This window comes from Camelus bactrianus, chromosome 10 (genome assembly GCF_048773025.1).
Source record: "Camelus bactrianus isolate YW-2024 breed Bactrian camel chromosome 10, ASM4877302v1, whole genome shotgun sequence".
Lineage (NCBI taxonomy): Eukaryota > Metazoa > Chordata > Mammalia > Artiodactyla > Camelidae > Camelus > Camelus bactrianus.
Window position 1 is genome coordinate 26,305,183 of NC_133548.1, and position 24,874 is coordinate 26,330,056.

The window sequence follows — 24,874 nt, forward strand, 5'->3', positions numbered from 1 at the left end:
AATGAAACTCTCCCAACAAAAACCATTCCCCAGAGATAACATCTGTTCATAATATTTTCTGGGCATATTCATATATATATATATATACACACACACACATACACACACTTTCCTTTTTTACAAGTAATATTGAGTAATTTGTTTTATTATTTATTATACTATGGACCTCTTTTCAAATTAGTGCATAGAGAGTGACCACTTTTCATGTCTGTAAGTATTCCACTGTGTTAGGCTTTGGGATCTAATAATACCTTTAGATGTTGATAAATAGATACTTTGATAAAAAGACTCAGGGACCAGCAGGAATTAAAATACAGTGTCCACTTTACTACTGATGGGGCTAAATTTGAGAAGATGATTTTGACATAAGGCTAAAATTGTCCCCCAAGTTGTATTTACCCACTCTGCCAGGGGCAAAGTGACCGAAGAACTGCCTGCTTTCCCTGGAGGACAGCAAATAATTGCCCTGGCAGAGAAGAAAGAAGCATGCCAGAAAAAAGGTGGAAAGAGGGAGACTAGGAGAGAATGAGACAGAGGTTGTGTGTATGGTGGGGGGCGAGGGACAGGTGGTGGGGGTAATACTGAGTATGAGCTCCTAGAATTAGAATTATTGGAACAAATAGGATCTACATTTAATTTTTCCACAGATGTTGTTTAATAGCTCAACAAGAAGTCTGAGCTCATTTACTTTGTATTCAAAGATGAATTAAAATGCCATTTACCTGTATCCTCACTTTTATTCATCTGTGCCAGCCCAATAGATTAAGAAATTATCTCGTTTTAAAAAAAACCTGTTGACTGATTATTAGTGAAGTTAAGTATATTTCTGTATGTTTATTGGTTAAACTTATATTTCTTTTGTAATTCATCCACTCATAACTTTGCCTAATAAGCTATCTTCATCTTCCGTTAATGAGTTGTGAACATTCTTTTGGATTAAGTGGATTTAAATTATCTGTCATTTAGAAGTGTAATACATTTCTCTAGGTTTGTCTTTTGTTTTTTAAAGTTTCTAGTGTCTGTTTTGAATATAGTAGTTAAATTTCTATCTAATTGTCTTTGTCACTTAAAAAACATAGTTTCTTTGTTTTGTATCATGCTAAGCAAAATTTTCACATCCTAGGAGTATAAGAATATTTTTCCCCTAGTATTTTTTTTTTTTTTTACTTTCAGATTTTTAATTTATATGAAATTTATTTTTGCTGTCATGCTGGGAGAATAAAAGCCCGTACTTTACTATTATAAAAATTAACTCATTTATTTGTGTTGTAGAATTTGTGAAAGTATTAATTAAATGTGCTTAGCTTTTTGTTTTAAACTCATAAATGAACTACTCTGTAAGTTTAGGTATTCTATAATACTTTAGCTTGAATTTTAATTATGCATAAAGATTCTGAATTATAAATTCCTGTAGCAGAAAATACAAAAAGGAAAACTGCATCACTGTTACCTTGTATGTAGGAGGCCTTCAAAATATTGAAAATGATTATTCCACTTGAATTTTTTTCTGATTAAAGAACAAAGTACCTAGGCATGTCCATAAGTAATTAACTCATCTAGTCTTGATCCAGGATGCATGTTTGACTCATCTCATATTGAAATTAACTATCAAATTCCATGGCCTCATAGCTTAAAACTGTGGAGTTGGGATGGGGAAGGAGAGTAAATAAACACAATTCAGGTAGTAGCCAACATGGATAGTAGCCACTAATTTGGAGGATCCAACTGAATGCTTATTAAGTATTTGTTTCTGATAAATGTAGATGGTCTTAAATAAATAGATGAATAAATCCTAGTCTAGTCAGTCAAGACATCATATGTTCTTCATCATAATAATCATCATTACACATTGGTAGATTTTTATTGTTAGGATAGTTCGAATAATGTACTGTGAGAAATATCAAAGCTTGAGCATATGAGAGGAGTCTAGCTCTGACCCCCAAGCTCAGTCTGACTGATAAAGGTGGAGTCTTGAATATCCTTGTTGAGTCATGGAGGATGATCATCCATAGATGAGAATAATTACCTTGTCTAGACTTTAGAATCATAAATGTTTTTTGAAGTAGCTCATGGGCCAACCAAGCAAACTAAGCCTCTTGAAAAACAGACTTCCTGAGAATTGGTGCAACTTGTCTGCTTCTAGCAAAGAAGCAAATTCTAGGGGAATAGAGAGATTTATACTTTTGTGGATCAGGGAGGCATTAGAATCCAAAGGTTAAACCCCAGACTTCTGGGTTCAAATTTCTGTTTTTCCTCTTACTGTGTGACTGAAAAATTACTTCTTTTTTCCATGGGCTTTTCTTGTTTGTTGAATGAGAATAGCTATAGGGGTCTGTAAATATTAATGTGTTAATGTATCAAAAGGGCTGGAAACAATGCCTGACCCACTCTGAGTTCCACTATAGGAGTTCAGTAAATGCTAGCTATTATACATTCATTCAAAAATATTTCTTTAGTACCTACCTTGAGCCTCATACAGGAAGGTATTATTTAGGAATGGGAACAATTGATGATGAGTGGCTTGATGTCTTCAGCCATGTAAAAGGATTTGCTACCACCTTCTCTTGGCTTGGGAGGGAAATGGCCTGAGTTATTTTGAGAAAAGCTGAGAAAGCCAGGGAGTTCTGGCAACCTGAGGAACTGGCACACCAAACTCTTACATATGCTTGAAGGATGATTGACTTTTGGTGAGAAATAGGTGGCCATGTGTGTACGGGAAGGGACTATGGTATATCGTGCACCTCCCATGTGGCAGACACTGGTAGACATTTATATTTGCTCCTTGGTTAATAATGAAAGTGAAAGGAGGAAGAAATGACCCCCTTGGTGTTAGCCTAACCGCTTTGTTTGTTTTTTCTGGTCCCATCCCATCCCATCATTTCTGGTGAACCATCCCTCTTTCTTGCACTTTGCTGTATCTATCTGTACACAATGGCTTCTCTCCCCTTCATGTTTATTTCTCTATTTTAGGAGAAATCTTTCCACAACTCTTCTCTTCCCTTAACATACTTTCCTGCTGTTCCCCTCTATTGCTAAGAACACAGAAGGAGAATTTTTATTCTCTGCCTTAAGTTTCTCACCATCTCAACTGACTTTTGCCACAGTCAGACTGTACAAACTCTTCTTTCAATCAGCTCTGATTGAAATCTACTACACAATAACTCTGAGATGTGTCAACCATACATTGTAGATGTTCCAGGGCTGTAGATTTCATTTAATTTTATTTTTTAACCTTTTTAATAATTTATTAAATGTTGAGAAGGACAATAATGCTCCTTAGTTATTAAAATCACAGGCCTTTTTCTGTCTTCCTTAACTTCTCTGTAATATTTGCCAATGTTTAATTACTTTGAAAAGCCATCTGCTCCCTGGATTTTGTGAACTCTTCTGGTTTTGCTTGCTTCAGACCATTCAGACTGTTCTCCTTTTTAAAAATCTCTGCCATTCTCCACCCCTCCCCTGCCAGTATATTTACTTAGACAGTACAACACTGTCTATACTGGCTTCCATGCTAGGGACTGAAAATTTTGTATTTCTACAGTTACAACTTGCTTCAATTCAAGCTCTGAATTTCCAAGTATCCATTGAACATCATGTTTCCCTAACATTTTAAATTCTGTATCTAATGGCATGTGTTTATTTGAGTGCCTACTATCTGCCACGAACTCTAGGAATTGTGGAATTTTGGGGTACACAAGACTGAGTTCTTGCCTTAAAGAGCTTGAAGAGGAGGAAGGCAGAAAATAAAACTTAAGCAAATGAATAAACAAGATAACTCCTAGTACTGTTAAATGCTATCAAGAACATAAAGTAGGGTATTGTTTCAGAGAATGGCCAGGGTTTTTTTTGTTGATAATATAACCCCCAAAGAAGCAATATTTGAGTAGTGCTTTGAATAATGAGTGGAGGAAGAGCTCTCTAAGAAGAAGCAACAGCAACTGCAAAGTCCCTGAGGGAAGAAAAAGTAGTACATTTCAGGGACAGAAAAAATAAGGCCATCATGGCTTGAATGTGATGATTGAGGGGGAGATTTTGGAGAGTTTTGAGGAGCATGGTAAGGAGTTTGTGTTTTACTCTTGGAAGATACTGGGAAATTTTAAGCATGGAAGTGAAAGACAGCACTGACTCCTGTATGGAGAAGGGACTGTATAAGAGAATAGAAGTGAAGGCAGAGAAACAACTTAAGAAGCTGCTGAAGTATCCAGGAAGATGTTAATTTGCAGGGACTATGTTGTGGAATTGGAACGGTAGAGGCTATGAGAAATTGTAAGATTCAGGATATATTTTGGAAATAGACCTCACAGAATGTACTGTTGGATTGGACTTTGGGTGTGAGGGAAAAATAAGAGTGAAAGATGTGTCCTGTTTGTCTGGAGCCTAAAATGTTGGTCTCATTTATTGAAATGGGGAAGACTGGGTTAAGGGAAGGGATATGTGCCAGTAGATAGTTAAGCAGAGGTGTGTAGGCAATTGAATATACAGAGAAGAGGTCTGGATGAGAAATACAAGTTTGATAACTATCAGTATGTAGATAGTATGTAGAACTATGGTAATGGTTGAGATTACCAAGAATGAGAGGGTAGATAAAGAAAAGGCAAATGACAGATTTGGGGATTTTTTCAATGTCCAGAGGCCTGGTAACTAAGGAACTGAGAATGAATAGTTGATTTTTAAGGCACAGACCTCAGAGAAGGAGATGTTTTAAGAAGGAAGGGGTGATGAACATGTCAAATGCTGCTGAGGATTAAAATGGGAAGACAGTGGAGAATTACCATTGGCCTTGACAAGATGTTGGTTATTGGTGACCTTGATAAGAACTTTTTGGGTGGTGTGGTGAAGATGAAAATATGATTTGAGTTGTGTTGAAGGAAGTAGGGAAATGAAGGCAGGAAGCACAGACAAGTTTTTCAAGGGGTGTTTCAGTAAGCCGAGTAGAGAAGTAGAGGGGGCTGAATGTTTGCAGGGATGGCAGAGGGTATTTCTCAAAGTGAATTAGATTGAGGCATGTTTGCGTGCTAATGGCAATAATCAGACAAAGGAGGAGAAACTGATGATGCCAAAGCCCAACTGTGTGATTTCAGGAGAATGGAGCATTCATCCAGTGTAGCAGGGAAAAGGGTGGAATTTGTGGGCACTGATGCAAATACCTGGTTAGCTAGAAATAGTATAGCTCAACCAGTACTTACTTGTGGCACAATTTCCACTTAGGAAGAAAGAATTTATAAAAGTAGTGACACAGGGATAAACAACTTCTGCTTAGCTTGGTTTTATACCATATATATATATCAGAACTGACACTTTTATAATGTTTAGTTTTAGTAATAATAAATACTTTATGCTGCTTACTATGTGCTAGCCACAGATCTGAGAGCTTTTACATATGTTATCTCACTTAATTTTTACAACAACCCCATATACAGGGTTCTTTTATTATCCGCATTGTGCAAATGAGGAAGGGGACCAGAGGGGTTAAGTAATTTCCCAAGGTATGACATCCTGTACTGCTTTTCATTTCAGTAGCTTTTTAAAGTGTATATTCCTAAATCTTTTGTAATACAGGATTCCGTTATTTGCAACAGTCTCAGTAACTGTAGATAAAACTCTGCCTCCTATCCTTGATTCTGTTTCAAAGTTGAGTGTAAACACTATTTAGATAGGTATACAACTGTAATGTTTTATGAAAATATCTGTGACTTCACTTATTGACAAAAGTCCCAAATATTGTTAAATTGACTGTGATTTGTTGTCTGCATTTATATTGGAAGGAAGTGTTCAATTTTAATTAGAAGTTAGAATAGATAAATACTTCACCTTTTCCCCATGCAAGGTCATAAACCTAAATTCTATCCACAGATCCCTTAGAATCCCATGGACCCAGGTTCAGATTTCTTTAGATAATAAAGGCTTAAATAGTTTCAGGTTAAACATTTTGGGGAAGAATAATTCACAGCTAATCCTTTGTATCTCACTTTGCTTTACATTTCGAGGCACTTAATCTCTGCTCATCCCATTCCCAGCAATGAACATTGAGGAAACATTGTAACGTTATATTTCCCCCTGTGACTGCAAGTAACCTTGGATGATACTTGAGTACCATAAAAATATCCATTTTCCTATAAACTGTTCACCTAATGGTTTTAATATCCAGTGATGATTCTATGTTCATTTGCCTTTCAGGTATAGGTAAGTGTATACTTTAAAATTTTGGTTAAAATCATCTAACATTCCTCTGTTCCCATAGTCACTGGGAACAGCAGTAGGTGCATAAGGTTCAGCTTTTGGATAGAGATAGGGTTGCCAGAGAATTATAGGGCAGCCAATTAAATTTGAATTTTTGATAAGCAGCAAATAATTTTTTAGTGTAGATTTGTCCCAAATATTTCATTGGGGCATATTTAAATTAAAATTATCTGAAATTTGAATTTGATGAGCATCTTAAATTTTTATTAGCAAATCTGTCAACTCTTGAATGTTAAGGCTAAGAGAAGGGTAAAGTGAATGGTGGTGACTGGGAACACTTAGAAGTAATCCTAGCAGGATAGACTATAAATAGATTTTAAAATACCATCAGAACTTGTGTGGTGGAATTAATATTGACACTCACACAAGAAACCTGTTAACATCTACGTCTATTCTTCTTTGGTGAAGGGGATAAATATTGTGCTTAAAAGAAGTAGACCAGGTGCTTTTATTTTACTTTGATTCAGTAAAATTAACTCTAAAAGTATCACCCTAGTGTTACTGCTGATTCTTACCTAGAAACCCAAACCTAACTTCTTAAATATGTTTACAGTATGCTTATTTACAAGACAACATGTTATTTTAAACCCAGGATCTACAAATCTTTTCTGGAGATTCAGATCATAATATTTTAGGCTTTATACACTATACAATCTCTATTGCAACTGCTTAACTGCTATTGTACCATAAAAGCAGCCATAGACAGTATGTAAATGAATGAGTGTGTCCTAATAAAACTTTATTTACTAAAAAACAGGCAACAGGTTGGATTTGGCTAGTGGGTTGTAGTTTGGTGAGCCCTGCTCCACACAAGCAATGATCTGATGATTATCTTACGCATTATGACCCAGAATTCTTCCACCCCAAGGGTTCCTTAGTGTGACTGAGAGACCTGCTGAATTAAGAGACAGTTCTCAGAGATATGGTGGTGCTTCTAGTGATGCACCATTTGGTCAGAATCCAAGGCCCATTAAGAGTGTTGTCAGTGCTGACTCTGCCTTATATAGAATGGAACTGATGTTACTGATATGATGTCTCCTCAGCAAAGTTGGGAAATATTAGACACTCACACCTTTTAAATAAGCCAGATGGTTTAGAGGAAAGGTTTTCAATCTATTCAGATTCCATTTTTTAAATATTTAGCCCCCCTTTTTATAATAAATTCATTGTAATGCTTTCTTTTACATGAAATGAAATTGATAACAGTGACCAAACTATAACATAAAGGGGAAAAATCTTTTATATTATGACAATATTATGAGTGTAAATAGTATCGTAGTGGTTTTCTGTGTTTTTTTTTTAAGTTTGCATTTCTCTCCTTACTTGTGAAGTGAGCTTATTTTCATATATTTCTTGTTCATTGACATATTTCTACTCTTCAAATTGCCTGTTTATATTTTTCCTGTTTTTCTATTGGGGTATTTAATTTTTTATTTTTAATTTATAGGAGTTCTTTATATATTCTGCATACCAATCCCAGCATTACAAATATATTCTCCAATGCATGTCTTATCTTCCTCAAGGTCATAAAGACATTCTGTATTTTCTTCTATTAATGTTTTGCTGCAGTGTCTAGGTCTTTTATCCACCTGAAATTTGTGAAGTACTATATGAAGTCAAGATCTAAAACTTTTTTTCATACGAAAGGGAATTGTGTTTTAGCAGCATTTATTATTATTATTAATATTACAATGCAGATATGTCTTCTACAAATATTTTCTCCCAGGCTTGTCTTCTCCTTCTCTTGAGGGACTATATTTTTTATTTTTCACTATTTGTAATTGAATGTTTTTGATATCCACTTTCTCTAGTTTCAGTTTTGCCTTTTTTCATATTGTTTTTTTCCCAGCCTCTTTTCTAGGGGAATGCTCTTGCTGAACCCCTGATTATGTGGATTACTTTTATCCTCATTATTCCACAGGAAACAGACTCTCAACAGCATCTACATACATCCACTCTTTGGAACCAGCAGGCCAAGAGCTTCAATCCTTTATTATCTCTGAAGTTGTATGTCTTGGTTTTTGAGCCTGGCTGTGTTGTTTGGATTTTGTATTTCTTTTTATCATTGTATCTATTATTGTTATAAATTTGAAGCAGTGCAAAGCTGTTTTGGTGTGATAGCCTGGATAAAATGGCATAACTTTAAAGTTCAATCATTTAAGAAAAGTTAAAGGAGAATGGCCAATATGAGAAGACCAACGTACCCACCAGGCCAGACTTATGGCTGGAGTAGAGATTCGTGGGCTGGGCACCTGGGGGCATAGTTCTGAGTGCCTTGTATTTTTTTATGGCTCATGGTTCAAAAACTTTTGAGATTTTTGACCCTGTGATGCACTATGCAGGCAGACTCAAAATTCACAATTACCATATTTCCTTATATAGAACTGAAGTAAATTGGAAATCTAAAAATGATTTATTTATTTAAAATCAAATACCATTTAATACTTTTAAAGCACACACAAAGAAAAAAAAGGCCCTGAATGGCATAAAAAGAGATGTGCTAGCTCTGACACATCCTGTCTGATGACGGTGAGCTACAGTCTTTTAAGGATTTAAAATGAATGGCTTGTCTACTTTGTTCTCTTCATTTTCAATTCTTTCCTCCCAACTGTCTTATTGTTACCCTGCCTGTCATATATCATACTTTTAAACCCCTGTCTTACTTTTGCAGATTTCACAGTCTTATCTTTCTTAATGTGGCCAAACCTCTTCTGATTTAATGCTTCATCTTGAATTCATTATCTTTTCTCCTCCGCCTCTCCTATCTTGATTCTTAGTTTGGGCACTGCTTCGGAATATTTTTTTATTTAATGATTGATTACTTTAGGCGAGATAGGCGGTAGAAAGAGTACTAGGCGAAAGTGATACGTGTCAAGAGACTTTAAGAAACTATTCTGGGTACAGGTGGTAATTATGGATATTGTGACATTTTCTTCCTAATCTGAATATCACATTTTCTAGGCTTGATATCTCTTTGAATACTTATTACTTTCTTAAAATATTCAAGTTATAAATGGATAATTAATATGACAGAGTTCAACTTTTATAAAATGACTCTACAGAAGAAGTCAATAGCTGGTACATATTTACTAATAATGTTAATATATTATTTAATTTTAATAACACATGAATTTTAATTAAGTAATATTCAATATGTTATGTATTTTGTGTATGTATCTCATTCAAGAAGTATTTAAGTCAACATATAGTAAAAGACAGACACAAAGAAATCATTGAAATAAGAAATAAACTAGTAGGAGTCATATTCGTTCATTTATTCATTGGGCATTTATTAAGTACCCTCTAAGTCCAGGGATACTGTAATAAAGATAATAGGCTTGGTCTTTGCCCTCAAGGATCTTACAGTATGATGGGGCCAACAGATAATCATGTGATTTTGTGAAGTGTGGAAAGTGCTCTAATAGGGGATATGTAGGGAGAGCTTGATTGGAGATTTAGGGGCCAGAAAGTCTTTCTCTTAAGAGCAAGTAATGCTTAATTTGTGGTGATCCTATAATTTCTAGACTGCTTAGGGGCTTGACATGTCATACAAAGTAATATGTAAAATTTTAAATAATTAAATATTATTATAAGATAATAACAGAAACCAACCAATATAAGCTGGCTATTAGTAGCCAATTATAGCATGCTGTCAGTCATTTTTATTTATTTTAATAAATTTGTCACCTTATTTCTTGAAATAACAGATGAAGTATGAAAATTACTAAGGCAATCTATCTAAACAAAATTATCATAAATTCATGGCTTTTAAAAACAATGATGCTCTTTTTAATGTGAAAATTAGATATTTGCTTGAATAGATGAATAAAATATCTAACCTTATTAATTTTTACATTAATTATAGCTCTAGCAATTAAATTGACTTATGTTCCTTTTTAACTTGTTGAATTTCTGATTACTATGACATAAAGGAGAATTTCTTCCTTATTCAAAAAATTATATTGTTGCCACTATAGTACTTTTTCCTGGTTTTTCAAAAATCCTTTTACTTTTTCATTTAAAATTACTAAATATGTTCTGTAATGCTTTTCACACATTAATGTCAATGACTCTAAGCTATGTTTAAGTTATCCACTGGCATCTAGTAATTATCCAGAACCATGAAATGCAAGGCAGTATCTTTTGATGTGTAAAATTTCAATCTTGAAGAGAATTCCTTAATTTAAAACACATCTTTAGACAGTTTTAATTTACATTTTTTATATTTAAAAATTATAGATACTTTCCCTAATTAAAGTTCTCCTTGTGATCAATAGTTTAGTAGGGTCCTGTGTCTCTAAACATAAATTATTACAGAGATGGCATAGTATTCACAGGGTCACATCGGGTCATTTTTTAAAACTCTCAGGTTTTCTAAACAAAATGTTTCATTTTGTAAAGACACCAGATTCCTTATAAAAAGTGATCAGCTGTGTATGTTAAAAGTAGCCATTCATAGCAAATTATGTCATATAGAACTTGTTTTAACATTTTGCAAAAACTTGTACTCATCCTATGTGATGAAAGAATATTGGAATAACTATTTTGTGATGAGAACTTTTTTTGCTAAACTTTATTTTCAGTCTTGTTTTAAACTAGCATTAAAACCCCCAAACACCCAAACCTGAGAATTGTGTTGGTATCAGGCACAGAGTATGTGAATTCTGATACCTTTTCATCACTTGTACACTAGGAATTCTATTTTTTAAATGATATCCTGCCAGCTTTTTCACAATCCATTAATTCCTGGATCAACATCAGAAGGAATGTCAGAGCAGAGTGAAATTCTTGTAAGACACAGATGTCAGGATCAAAAGTCAGAGACATTCTCAGAGCAGCAGGGAAGCAAGCTTGTTAGACTTTAATCGGAACAATTAGTATCTGTCATGTGACAGTCTCGATGCCCTGCCTTATATTTCTGTTAAGTTCCAGGCATGCTGAAAGACAAAGTCCTCTTCCAAGTTTGATGGAAAATTTCATGAGCTTGTGGTCCGATTATTTTTGGCCAGGATTCTTAAGTTTTGTTGGTTCTTTCCAAATCTCCTTAAATGGTAAATTATTGATACACTTAGACTAACTAGAGTCCAGCTTATGTTAGAGACAAATTTTCATCTCTCTGAGTACATGTAACACAAAGTGACTTGCTTATGGATGTTTGTGATTGTTAGTACTCAGGAGGCTTTTCCAGCTATTTGATAATCTCTCAGAGAAAGAGAGCTTTTATGGTCTGGTCTCAGATTGCTCCAGTGAATGCTCAACAAATATGAATCACTGATGAAGGAATAGGTAATTAAATAGGATGCTGAGATTTTAGTTGAAGAACTTCTTTGAAATCAGCTATTATATTTTGCTTGTGTTTTCATTAAACCAAAATTGCCATCTTTGAATTAAAAAAAAAACTAGTTTTCAACACTAAATGTTGTCAGTAAATTAATTTGATTTGTTTATTTTTTTCAGTAATAAGTTGCTTTGATTTTTGCAGTCATCTCTTCTGTAAAAACTATATAACAGCATTTCATTTATTTAGAGGTCAGCTTTTGGGACAACCTCAAACATCCAGAACTCTAAGTTAAAAAACATTTCTGGCAATGAGGAATGGTTCTTTGAGGTGTGAACCGTAATGCAAATAGTTGAGAAAACCCAGACACTAGAATTATTTCTGTTGTCATAGGATTGATCAATTCACTATTGGTAGAAAAGAGTGACTCTAATTGGCTAGTGATAGCTGTAAAAAAAAAAAAAAAAAAAAAAAAAGGAAGCCAAAAACCAGGAGAGAGAGTATGAATTAAGGAATAGAAAAGGAGAATAAAGAGGAGGCTAAGAGCATGATGACATTAACAGGGGCAGGAATCTTAAGTAGTGACAAGGCTGGCAAGTGGTGGGCACTTCAGTGGCAGAGACTTGGCCCCCTGCTATCTCCATGAGTTCCCCATATAATGATGTATTTTGATATGACCTGCTGATATTTTCTCAGTATTATTCAAACTGAAAAAAAAAACAACCTTAGATTCCACTTTTTAAAAATTATTCTATAACATTATCTAAGTAAAAATATACACTTGCTAGCCAAAAATTACTTTCCCACAGATCCCATGATCATCACTAAACTATTGCCCCTGGACATTTTTTTATGGAAAATTCTGTAACTACTACTGAGGCAATCTTACAGTTGAGTGAAAGAAACACTAGCTGAAACTGTAATGGAAGGGTGGATGGGATGAACTCCATGATAACCCTCGCATATATTCCTCAGCAGTAGAGGCAGGTTCTCACATAGCTTTGTTGTATGGGGGATAGTAATACATGCCTCTCCGTAACACTTAAGAGCCTTATTATTGCTCATTTTGATGATGATGATGGAAAAAAACAGTTGTAGGAATCACAACTATATACGTCATCAAACACTTGCGCATACATCCTATTAATTAGTTCTCCTAACAGCAGTGAAGGAAGCGTTATTCAATGTTAAAAATGGTGAAATAGGCCCAAAGTAGTTAAGTATTCAAGCTCACTTGGCCAGTAAGTGCCGGGACCAGTATTGAACTCCATACCCTGTCCATTGCATCACCGCTTCTTCACATGGTCCGGGCATGGCAGAAATGGCAAAATGACAGCCAAAGATTTGTTCTCTGTCAGTAAAGGAAAGATTAAATAAATTATGGTACATGCATACAATGGAATTGCACAGCCATTAAAATAATGCTCATGGAACTATTTAATGGTACAGAAAAGGCTCACAATATAACATTAACTAAAGAGTAAAGTTACAGAACAGAATAAAAAATGTAGTCTCAGTTATGTACAAATATGTTTCTATGTGTAAAGGAAAACACAGCTGTGTTTTTTCTAAGCTGCAGGATAATAGGTAACACAATTTTTTATTATACTTTTCCATATTTTCTAAATTTTCCAAAATGAGCATGTAGAGTAATTGGAAAAAATTCACCTATAATAATTATTTAAATAAATTCATATTGGTTGAGTTGATTTCATCAGAAATCCTGGTTGCCCATAATTTATAGGTAATGTGGGTAGAATGATTCCCCTACCAATTTTAAATGTATTTCTGGTGTACCCATGAGGCACAGCAAGAGACCATCTGTCAACGATGAATCAAAATCAAGGGCTTGTGATATCCTGAAAAAAATTACCAACCATGAAACAGAACTTTAGTTTTTGAAGGTTTTTTGTAGCTAAATGACTGAAGTAGTGCTAGAGGTAAGGACTTCCAGTGTATTTATTTCTCTAGTCTTCTCATTGATTCTCTGAAGAGTAGAGCTTGTAGATTTTCCTGTTAATATTATGATCAAGAGCTGTTCCAAGAAGGCCTGAATCTGAACTTCTGTGCAGTTCGGTTCCACTGTCTGTAGGCTGCATATATTCTGTTAAGAATTGGCACGGGGGCTTTCTCAAAATATTTTTCTTTATCCTAGAGCCATAAATTCAGGCAAAATGTTTTGATCCACAAGACCTGGGTGGTATCAAGTAAGTGATTATTTCTGTTGAGTCAGCATAGTCAATAAAGTATTCTTCTGGTTGTTTCTCCCAGAGGGCTAGTGAATGGCTTTCAGTGTCTGGTGTGATGGCCCTCTCTGCAGGAGGGTGAATGTCCATTAAGAGGGCAATGGACATTTACTTGGTGGCCTGTGTGCTATCTATTATTTTTCCAAGGGGAATGAGCCTGTCCCTTTGTTAATCTATTTATTGGTCACTTGCTCTCTCTGAATCCTGCAAAAGAACTATTCTTAGGAAGAATTTAAAAAATAGAAATCACAGACTGCACCCTGGAAAGTCTAGGAATCCAATTAGAGAAGTAAGCCACATACTGATTTGAGAACATATATATCACAACATATGAACAAATACAGAGTGATGTAGCACAAGTTGCATTATTGTTGAGAGATCAGCACAAAGGCATAGTTTGCTTTTACCATCCAAACTGTGAAAAAAAAAAAAAAAAAAAAAAAGGCTTACTTGTCTGTCTCCTGCATGAGAAAGGGACCTTTTGTATCTGCCTTTTTATCTCTGCTATACTTGACCTAATGCCTTACACTTGGCAGGAGCTTAACAGATGTGTATTTAATGGATAACTTAATGAATAACTTTTTTGCCCTAGTAAAAATTTCATAAATCTTTTAAATCTATGTTAATCTACAAATTCTTCCTTCTCCCTTCTTTTTTTTTCTCTTTTCAACTTATGTATTGAGCAACCTGGTTTATTTGATTTATGGAGTTTTCTATAGTCTGGATTTTGCTAATTGCATTTTCAGGGTGTAGTTCAGCCTGTTTCTCTGATCTCTATATTTCCTGTAAATTGGTTATGGATCCAGAGGATTTGTCAAAATCAGGTTCTAATTTTTTGGCAAAATTGTAGGTGGCGGTATGTTCTTTCATGAGGAGGCACTGAGTCTGGTTGTCTCTCTCTTTGTTGTATTAGCAGCTGTTGATGCTCAATGCCCAGATTCATTAAATCATTAGGTTTTCAAAATGGATATAATAATTTATTTGTTATTTAGTAATTAGTATGATTCCACACAGAGACACTTTCCCTCCTCCCATTGTTTGGTTACCCAGTGGTGAGGGAAGATAAATTCTCAATTCTTTCTCTTTATTTATTAATTTTTAATGATTTTGCTTTCTGTCACCTGCTAAAGATGACCAATTAGGTTTTTTTAAATCATTATAAACTCATTTGTTTAAACATATTTAATGTGTTTCAATCCATTGCAATTATTATCTTTATTGAAGTTCAAAAAGCCCCATTTTTGGCCAACGGGATTTATGAATGATTTGAGTGAGTTAAGATTAATCCAGGGAGTCTGATTTTAGATGTTATTGCAACTGTACAAGAAAAAAAAGAAGTAAACATTAAACTTTTTACCAAATAGCCAAATTGTGATCTAATATTTAATGTTCAGATGCCTTTACATCATTGCAATGGGGAAATACGTATTTTGTGGGAATCTTCATTTATTATTAAACATTATGTGTTTCTATATTAACATAATTTATAATTTTCCATTTAAATTAAAAAAATTTTTTTCCTTTTAAAAATTGAATATAACCCACATACAGTAAAGGGCACATATAGTAAATATATAGCTTTAATGAAACTTTAAAGATGTAATTCACTCCTGTAACCACCATCTAAACCAAGATATAGAACATTTCCAGCAGCTCAGAAGGCTTTTTTCTTTCATTTTCTCATTAATAGTCCCCTAAGGTAACAACTATTCTGATTTTTCTTACTGTTGATTAGTTTTGCCCATTCTTGAACTTCATATAAATGAAGTCATACAGTATATATTCTTTGGTGCCTGGCTTCTTTTGTACAGCACAATGTCTGTGAGGTTCATCCATGTTGTCGAGTATCTTAATTTATTCTCCTATATTGCTGTGTTGCATTCATTGTAAGTATACCACACTATACCCCAATTTATCCATTCTCCTGTTGGTAGATATTTGGGCTCTTTCCAGTTGGTTTTTGACTGTTATAAATAAAAATATGTGTTCTTGTGCATGTCTTTTGGTGGATATATTTACTTATTCCTGTTGGGTATATACAACTCGGAGTGGAATTGCTAGGGTGTTGTGTAGGCATGTGTTTAGCTTTAATAGATACTGACAAGGCATTTTCCAAAGTGGCTGAACCAGTTCATACTCCTACCAGCAGTGTATGGGGGTTTCAGTCTTTCTATATCACCAACACTTGGTATTGTCAGTCTCTTCAGTTTTAGTCATCTTGATGAAAGTGTAGTGGTAGCTCATTGTGGTTTTTTAGTCATTGTTAACAGCTGCATATCCATGTGCTACAATTTCTTAGATTTTGCCTTATTGTTGGGTTTTGGTATTAATGTCCTTTAACAAATATTTATCAGGTGCTTACTGTATGCCAGGGACTATTTTAGTTGCTGGAGTTAAAGCAGTAAACAAAACCATTACAGTTAATAGGAATATCTTTGCGTGCTATTTTGTTTTTAGTAAATCCTAAGGAATATAGCTTTATGGTTCTTTTTATATGCCAGATTTTTAAAACAGACTTTGAAGAATAAGTTTGGAAATTGACAGGAAGCAGCAGTGTGAGTTTCCCTTCCTGACATCTGACCTGAGAATTAGGAGATTGGTATCTGCCACTGGTCACTCTTTGAAGCTGGGCATATCTCTTTGCTTTCAGACTCAGTTTTTCACATTCATAAATAGCAAGGCTGAACAGGATGAGCTGAGGTCTTTTTTAGCCAAGAATTTGCCTCACTGATTTGTCAGAATTTGACAATGTAGGGTTGGAACTTTACTGTCACTCTTGGGACCTTAGACTTACAAGCTAGGTGCTCAGAATTATTCTCAAGGGCAAGTTTTCAATTTCACACAAGTTTTTTGTGTTTCTGTCATTATGTATTGATAGTTCTGTGTAATTATTTTCTTATTTTAGGTATGTTAGCCAGGAATGTTAAGAGGGGCCTTTGTTAAGAGTATATTAAAAGGTTTTAGTGTACAAAAGAGAACTATAACAATTGTTAATAAAATCAAGGAAAAAATTAGATAATTTTCTAAATTTCTATTAATCTTCATATTTTACTTCCCTTTCTTAGGCCTAGAGAGGTGTTCAGTGACAGACAAGGCCACACCTTCAGGGGCTTATGGTCAATTTTTACTGATCAGAGGCCTCGAAACCCTGTCATTCAGTTCTTACAACCCCTAATTTGAATAGCACTTATAAGCATCACTTTCAGAACATACAGAGTCATGCTATACTTACCTGTGACCCAAACACTTAGATGTAGCGTTCCCTCACCTTGTTTAGTACTTTGATCCTACTTTTGGAGCTCATGCCTCTGATACGTGTTAAGTAACTAGAAAATTTCACACCCCTTAACCTTGTCTGTGGAATACTCAAAATAGCTTTCTGTTGTTCATGTTTTCTAGCCGTCATAACTTCCCCGCAGACACTTCTGAATCTCTGGCAAGGCTTTAAAATTACCCTTGGAAGCTCAGATATAGCATTTTATTGTCTAGTTTGAGGTGCTTACTGGGGTGGAAATGAGTGTGCCAGAATATGACAGAGTTTTGGTGCAAATGGAATTGTTCTCTTTTGTATTCTCTTTCTCATTGCTGTAACTGGACAAGGGAACTGATAAACTGGCACAGAGCAGGCGGAGGAGTTGACTTTCAGAATTCTACTGCCAGATGGTAGAAAGATAGTAGAAAGGTGAGAGGATCAATCAGTCGACAAATATTTATGCATTCGTTCATTCAGTGAACATTTACTGATACCTGAGTGTGTACTGGGTATAGTGTTAGCAGTGAAATATACAAAAATGAAAGTTTTGGGCCCGGCCTGAGATGCTTATGGTGTAGTTGGAGGAGACCATCTTGTAAATAAATACATTCAATATAACGTAACAGGTGCTATAACAGGTATGAATAAAGTGTTTTAGTAGTACAAAGTAGGGAGTAACACATTTTCTGTATGTGTGTGAGTATATGTATATACACACATATACGGGAAGGCTTACTAGAAGATATGTTTAAGCTGAATTGAAACATGATTAGCACTTAGGAAAGGTGGGAGGAAATTCCTGCCAGAATAATAGCCTAGTGGAGCAATGGAGCATATGAGGACCTCAAAGTATATAACTGATAGAGTTGGATATATAGTTGATATAGGTGGATCATAGTTTAGTAGAGAAAGATGGTAGGTGGGACACACAGTTGGAAAGTCAAGCAGACACTGGACCATTAGGTACAGTGTATTATGTACCTAGTGGTGTATACTTGTATATTATGCTAAGGAGTTTTCTCATGCAGGGTTTTAGTTAGGAAGTGAAAGGATTAGAATTGAATTTTTAGGAAAAAATGTCAGTATAGGAAGGGATAAATCAGACTGGGCTAATTTTGGAAACAGAAAGAATAGTCAAAAGGCTATTGCAATAATCTACACAAGAATTGGTGATGAACTAAATTAAGATAATGAGAGTGAAGATAAAGAGACAGGGAAGGATTTGAAAGATTTGAGTGAGCCAGAGTTGGTGGGAGTTTATAATTGGCTGAACAAAGAAAAGAAGGGTGTGGGTCCCTGGTTTCTGGTTTATGTGATCAAATTGTACCATTTACCTATGTAGGGGAGCCTGCTTGCTTAAAGAGGACCTGCCGTGTGCTGGGAGATACAGTAAAATTTGAAACAGGGCCCCTACTTATTTATAGTATGTGCTTCTTTACAGTAGTATATATTGGACAGGAAGAATTGAGTGGAAGGACCATGTTAGATGAAGGAAAATTATGGTCAAGCAAAGGCACATAGAATGAATAAGGTGAATCCTTTAACACCCTAAGAAAACCTACTGGACTGGAGAAAACCTTCCCTCGCCATCCTTCATCCATTCACCTCTTTGCTTTAGTTAAAACACGAACTCTCTGTAAACATCCTTCTTTTTCTCATGACCTCCATTTGAGTTTGCTCTTTTATCCATTCCACCCTCTGCCCCGCCACCATCCGCTGTGCTCACTATGGGAAGAAGGCTGATTAACACCAGAAGAGTCCAGCCATTGATCTTGATCTTGTGCCACCATCAATCAACAACACTTCTCTTTTAGAGATCACACTCCTCATCTATACTGCCATATCCATATTTTTTGACACTCTCCATGGACCTCTAGAACACTCTTTCCTCTTCCTTGATCATATCTGCTGTGATTAAAAATAAACTTAGTAAAATTTATCATTACAATAGGGAAAGCAAATGCTAGACTAGAGAAAAAATAAGCAACACACATGACAAAGGCCTAATTTCTGAATATACAGAGCCCTTTCAAGTCAATAGAAAATAGATGGACAGTAGAAAAATGAGTTCAGAATATAAATAATGAATTTACAGAAAAAAGCCATGAAAATATTGAATAATGTTGGAGGAGGGTATAATTCAGTGGTTAGAGCACATGCTTAGCATGCACAAGGTCCTAGGTTCAATCCCCAGGACTTCCATTAAAAAATGAAAAAGAACCTCAGACACTGTCTAGCCACTAGTTTTCAACTGTGTTTCAGGAAATCCCAACAGTTCCTTCGAGGTGGAGAACCTGGAAGCCTGGTCCTTACCCCAAACTGAACCAGGGAAGCAGTGTTTTATTTACTAGGCTTCGCATAGGCTGTTGTTTGATGAAAAGGAATATTTGTATGTATATGGATGGCTGAAACATTATGCTGTCACCAGAAACTGATGCAACATTATAGATGGACTATACATCAATAAAAAATAAAATTTTAAAAATTATTTTAAAAAGGGCCTCAGACACTGTCTAGTCACTAGCTGTCATTTGAAAAAAAAAATTGAATAATGTTAATTGAACTATAGATAACTTTAAAAATGAAAATCAAAACAAATTTTCACCTAATATAATAACAAAAAGTTTTCTCACATCTAGAGTTGGTGAGAGTGTGAATAAAATAGATATTTCTATGTACTCTGTGGAGTATAAATTAGGGCAGATTTTTGGAGGGTGATTTGCTGTGTATCAAAATAGGGATTTATGTTAACAAGTAAGTATTTGAAGCTAAACGTTCAGTGTCACTTATTATAGCAGTGTTTGCAATTACTATTTGGAAACAACCTAAATGCCCATTATTATGTGACTGATCAAATTAGGGTAAATAAGTTGAGTTAAATATTATTCTGCACATTCTGCAAGTATGCAGTGATTAGCATGATCTTGGATAATTATTGCTACCACTTTGCTTTTGCTATCAATTTTTATGGATTGAACACATTCAATATTTTGTTCCTGATTGAATCTTTGCTTGAAACATGGAGTGGTGCTGAAAATCTGACAGATAAGAAGGGACAGAATTACACCTTTGTTTGGTGCCTTTGCAACTCTTAACTATCTTTCCCTTGTAGAGTTATGGCCTCCAGAATCTCTTTTCTTCTCAGAAGTTCCTACAAACCGACTCACTTAATGAAATCAAATTTCTTTGTTCACAAATAGAACCAATAAGTTATAGTGTAATTACCAGTGTTTCCTGCTGTAAAATAAATGAGAATTGTAGTTACTGACTGACACAGGTATCACAGTGACCTGTAGGTAAGAACTCACATTGGAAGATACAGCACAGGGGAGAAAGTAGAGGTTTTTCAGTGTCACATCTGGGTTCAAATCCTTGCTCTGCCATTTAATAATTATGTGATGTTGAACAAGTTATTTATCTTCTCTGAGCCTCAGTTTCCTTATCTATAAATAGAAATAATGTAGCTAACCTTTTTGGTTGTTTGGAAGATTAGACGGTATAATATGTTAAGCAGTTTGCATGGAACAAGCGCATTATACAAGTCCTCAGGAAAAGGTAACTCTTAAAGACATTCCTGGCTGTCTTCACCAAATCAGATAAGTAATCCGTATGATATTCTTTACACTGATTTGGTGGAATATACCCTTAAAATGGTGATTCAATATTTGCAACTATTTTGTATTACTAGTTGCTGTGTTTATAGAATTACCTAAGAATAATATCAACATATAGAGCCCTTCATGATCACTGATTATTTACATCAACTTCGGTAAATGTGATAGGCCAAATAATGGCCTCTCAATGATGTCCACACCAAATCCCTGAAACCTGTGAATATGTCACCTTATATGGCAAAAGGGGCTTTGCAGACTGATTAGGTTAATGATCTTGAGATGGGGAGATTATCCTGGATTATCTAGGTGGGTTGAATGTAGTCACAGGGTCCTTCTAAGAGGGAGGCAGGAACTTTAGAGTCAGAGAGGAGGATATAATGATAGAAACACAGGGAGAGAAGATGATGTCATAACAGAAGCAGAGATTGGAGTGATATGGGGCCATGAGGGAAGGAATGCTGACAGCCTGTAAAAGCTGGAAAAGGCAAGGAAACAGATTCTCCCCTAAGTCTTCAGAAAAATTGAAACCCAGCCCTTTAAAGTTCTGACTTCTAGAACTTTAAGATAATTAATTTGTGTCATTTAAAGTCACTAAATTTGTGATTATATGTTACATCAGTTATAGAAAACTAATACAGTGGATGTTTCACACCTGAGACAATAAGGAATTATGAGAAAACAGAGGTCAGAGCAGGATGATAGTTTAAACTTTACAGTGATATGTTTAGTCCATCATAGCATGGTTGCAGAAGGTACAGAGATCATGGCATGTTATACTATCGGGGAAATTATCATCTACTTTTCCGAGCGTGCATTTAATATATTTTAGATTGTGTCTTTGGAATGATGTATAACCATTCCTATATTCAGGTCCTTTCCATGGCCTTGCATAATTTAGTTCTATGAAGAACCCTTTGCATTGCTTCTCATCTTCCCTTGGATAGTGAAAATTATTTCTCATTTTGCCTTGGATGGTGAAAACTTTATCATGAACCATAACTGTATTACAGCCCAAACTTTGGGAACTACTGCTATAAGGCAGAGCCAGCAAAATGTGTATGCATCTGATGTCCAAAATAGAAAAGGTCAAATGATCACCTGTTTATTTTGTCCACATAACACACAACATTAAGGTGTTTGGACATGATAAGACAGCCCATTTGACATGGACCTACTGAAAATGTTACATTCAGCTTTTGGACTAATTTCATCGGCATGATCTTAGAAGTATACATTCTCTGGCAAGTTGTTTCTTTCTTTGTTTTCTGCCTTTCTGTTTTTAAATTTAAGATCCTTGAAATTGTAGGCTTTGATTTGTTAGCTATGGCATCTCTAGTCCCTAGACTTGTGGCTCACATACAGTAGCCACGAAAGAAGTTCATTCTTGTTGAATAAATGAACAAATGAATGAGTGAATGAATCACAGTCTTATCTTTGCAATGTATAATCTATTCTTCATAAATTGATACCTGGAAATGCTGTGATAGAACAGAAAGGGTAGACTTGGAGCAGGAATGCCAGTTGATCATGGGCATTTCTTGTTACTTCTTTATTTCTGCCTAATTTTATAAATTGGGGAGTATATGCCTACCTTAAAGGGTTGGCATAAGATTAAATGAATGGGCAGAAATTCAAACGCTATAAAAACTATGGAAATATCAAGCATTATTATTGCAAATGGGTTAGTCAGTCTTTACTAATGATTCTCTCTTTACTTGAAATGATTAATAAAAATAAAATGGTCCAGTATCTGGAGCAGGAATGGATTTCTATCACTTTTGTTAGTAAGGAATGATTAGTGATTAGAGTATAAATCCTTGGCTATGTAAACCATGAAACAAAAAATGTTGGAATTTTTTTTAACCAATTCTGTAAAGGACAGTAACTATGCATTTTGATTCTCTGGTTAGTATGGAACTTAAATTTGTTTTAAAAGAATCACCTTTATTTTTTGATTTTATATGAAGTTCATGGCCATTTATCCAGGACAGTCTCTTTGATTTCTTTTTGACCTTCTAATAAAGAAGTATTTGTCAGTGTATATTTTTAACCTTATAAAATCTTTCTTTTTCAAGAAGTTCCAATTCATTTTTTTGGCTTATTTATTTTGTGGTGGGTTTCTGTTTACTTTCTTTGACCTGATTTTAGGACAAGATTGTGACAAGGAACTTCAAGTGATTTTTTTTTTGCCTCTTCTGGCCAGTAACTTCTAGTCATTAATCTTGCCAATGCTTTCCAATTCATTAACCAAACATATTTTTTGAGAGCAGCTGTGTGCAAGGTACTGTGCTTGGCCTTGAGAACACACCAGTCACCAAAATGGATATAGTTCCACTGAATCTCTAGCTGCCTTTACGGTCACATTGGCACATAGCTGGCATTAGATGCTGTGCTGTTGTGCTCTATGTATTTATTCAACAACTGTTTATTAAGCACTTATTTTGTGTCAGGCATTGTTCAAATCTCTAATGAATAAGACAGATAAAATGTGCTCAAATAAGTTCCAAGCTTTCATATTCTGCATGTGCTGTGGCGTGGGGACCGCAGCCCAGGGAGGCTGGAAATAGGGAATAGACATATAAACAAAGAGTTAAACAAGAAAATATCAGAAGATGAATTAAAATAGTGTCACTGTTTTACCCTGGGCTTCCTAGAAAACAGAGCCTGAGGTAAGTGCTTGCATGACAATGCTTTACTGGGGGTACAATACAGGGAAGCAAGAATGAGGGGGAAAGGGTAAAGAGGCAAAGAAACAAGGAGAGCCATTTTAAAGGGATGCATTACCAAACTGGCCACTGGCTTGCAGCAAACATAGATTCTTGTCTTACAGGATGTTTCTTAAAAGGTTGCATGAGGTTTCTGCTTTTCAGAGCAACATATAGAATGGTGGGGAAGTAAGGCTGAGCAATTGATCTGCTGCTTCCTTGCCGTCTCCAGTCTCTGGTAACTCTGCTAGCTGTCCTGCAAATCCCTCCAGGCAGCCTTTGGCAAAGCCAGATGCAGAGACTGGGCAAGTAGCCAGCAGACATGTGGTCCCTCCTTGTTAGCTGATACTGTCTGTGGGGCTTGTTTGTCTCTAAAGGCTACTGTGGTGGCAGTAGTTAGGGCTTTATGGCTGGAGGAACTATAAGGAGTGGTCCGTATGGCCATTCTGGCAGGAAGGCAAGGCTGGTGGCTGAGGACCCAGAGTGGCAAAGGAGACAGATAAGTGAGCCAGTGGCCTGTGGTGGGACACAAACTGGACCCAGTACAGTTAGGTTATACAGTGAGTGATTGGGTTGCTGGTCAAGGAAGGCCTTTCTGAGGAGGTGACATTTAAACTAAGACCTGAAGGACACTGGTAATCTAGCCACACTGTAGGAATGGGAAACAGCTAGTTCAAAAGACTCCGGAAAGAATGAACATGAAGTGTTTGGAGAGGAGCAAGAAGGAAAGCATGGCTAGGTGAGTAAGGGAGAGAGTGGAGTAGGCTGAACTCTCAGACATAGGCAAGGGCCAGGACTGGGATTTTTATCATAAGTCTGGTAGAAAGTCTTTGGATCACCTTAAGCAGGGAGTTAAATGGGCTGGTTTCTATTTCAGGAAGATCTCCTTGGCTCCTCTGGGAAGAATGGATGCAGGAGCCAAAGCAGGGAGGCTATGAGGAGGTACTGGAGAGCACCATCCAAATAAGAAAATGAAGGGCATTTTAGCATCAATGTGCTGTATATCCATAGTTGTTTGGCTTGCAGTGTTTAACATAAGTATTGAAATGGAGCTTGGAGCTTCAGGTTCATGGTATTAACAACCTTAGATTACCTGCTAAACATCCCAGGCTCCTCCCAGGTGATTTTTGAAGCAGCTGGTCTTTTGCTTCTCTTGTCTTCAATTCTTAAATCCAGCTAAGCTCCTTTCCCTTTGACAACCAACAAAACTTGTGTGGAACCTAACTTATGATTGGCATCCTGATCTTAAAGTAAGACAGATAACCAGGTTTTGACATACTGTTATTTTATTTTCCACATAATTGACCATCCTGACAATGAGTCTAAAAGCTTCTTGCAAATGCTGAGCAGAGTATTGGAAGCTTGTGCCTGGTGATGACTGACGCAGAACATTTAAAAAATGGGAATATTTCTCTGCCGATTCACTTATTCTCATTACACATCTTGATTGTGAACTCGGCATTGTTGTTTATTTGCTACCTGGAGACTGCGTTAATTAGGGTTCTCAATTATAATATACAAAATCTAGCTAGCTGCCT

At 35.6% G+C, this 24,874-nt stretch overlaps 1 protein-coding gene across 3 annotated transcripts in view; it reads left to right on the forward strand.

Annotated features, from left to right (window-relative positions):
• The window catches only part of DCDC1 (doublecortin domain containing 1), a 393,336-nt gene that overhangs the window by 114,584 nt on the left and 253,878 nt on the right, over positions 1–24,874 (forward strand). The gene's annotated exons all lie outside the window — the stretch shown is intronic.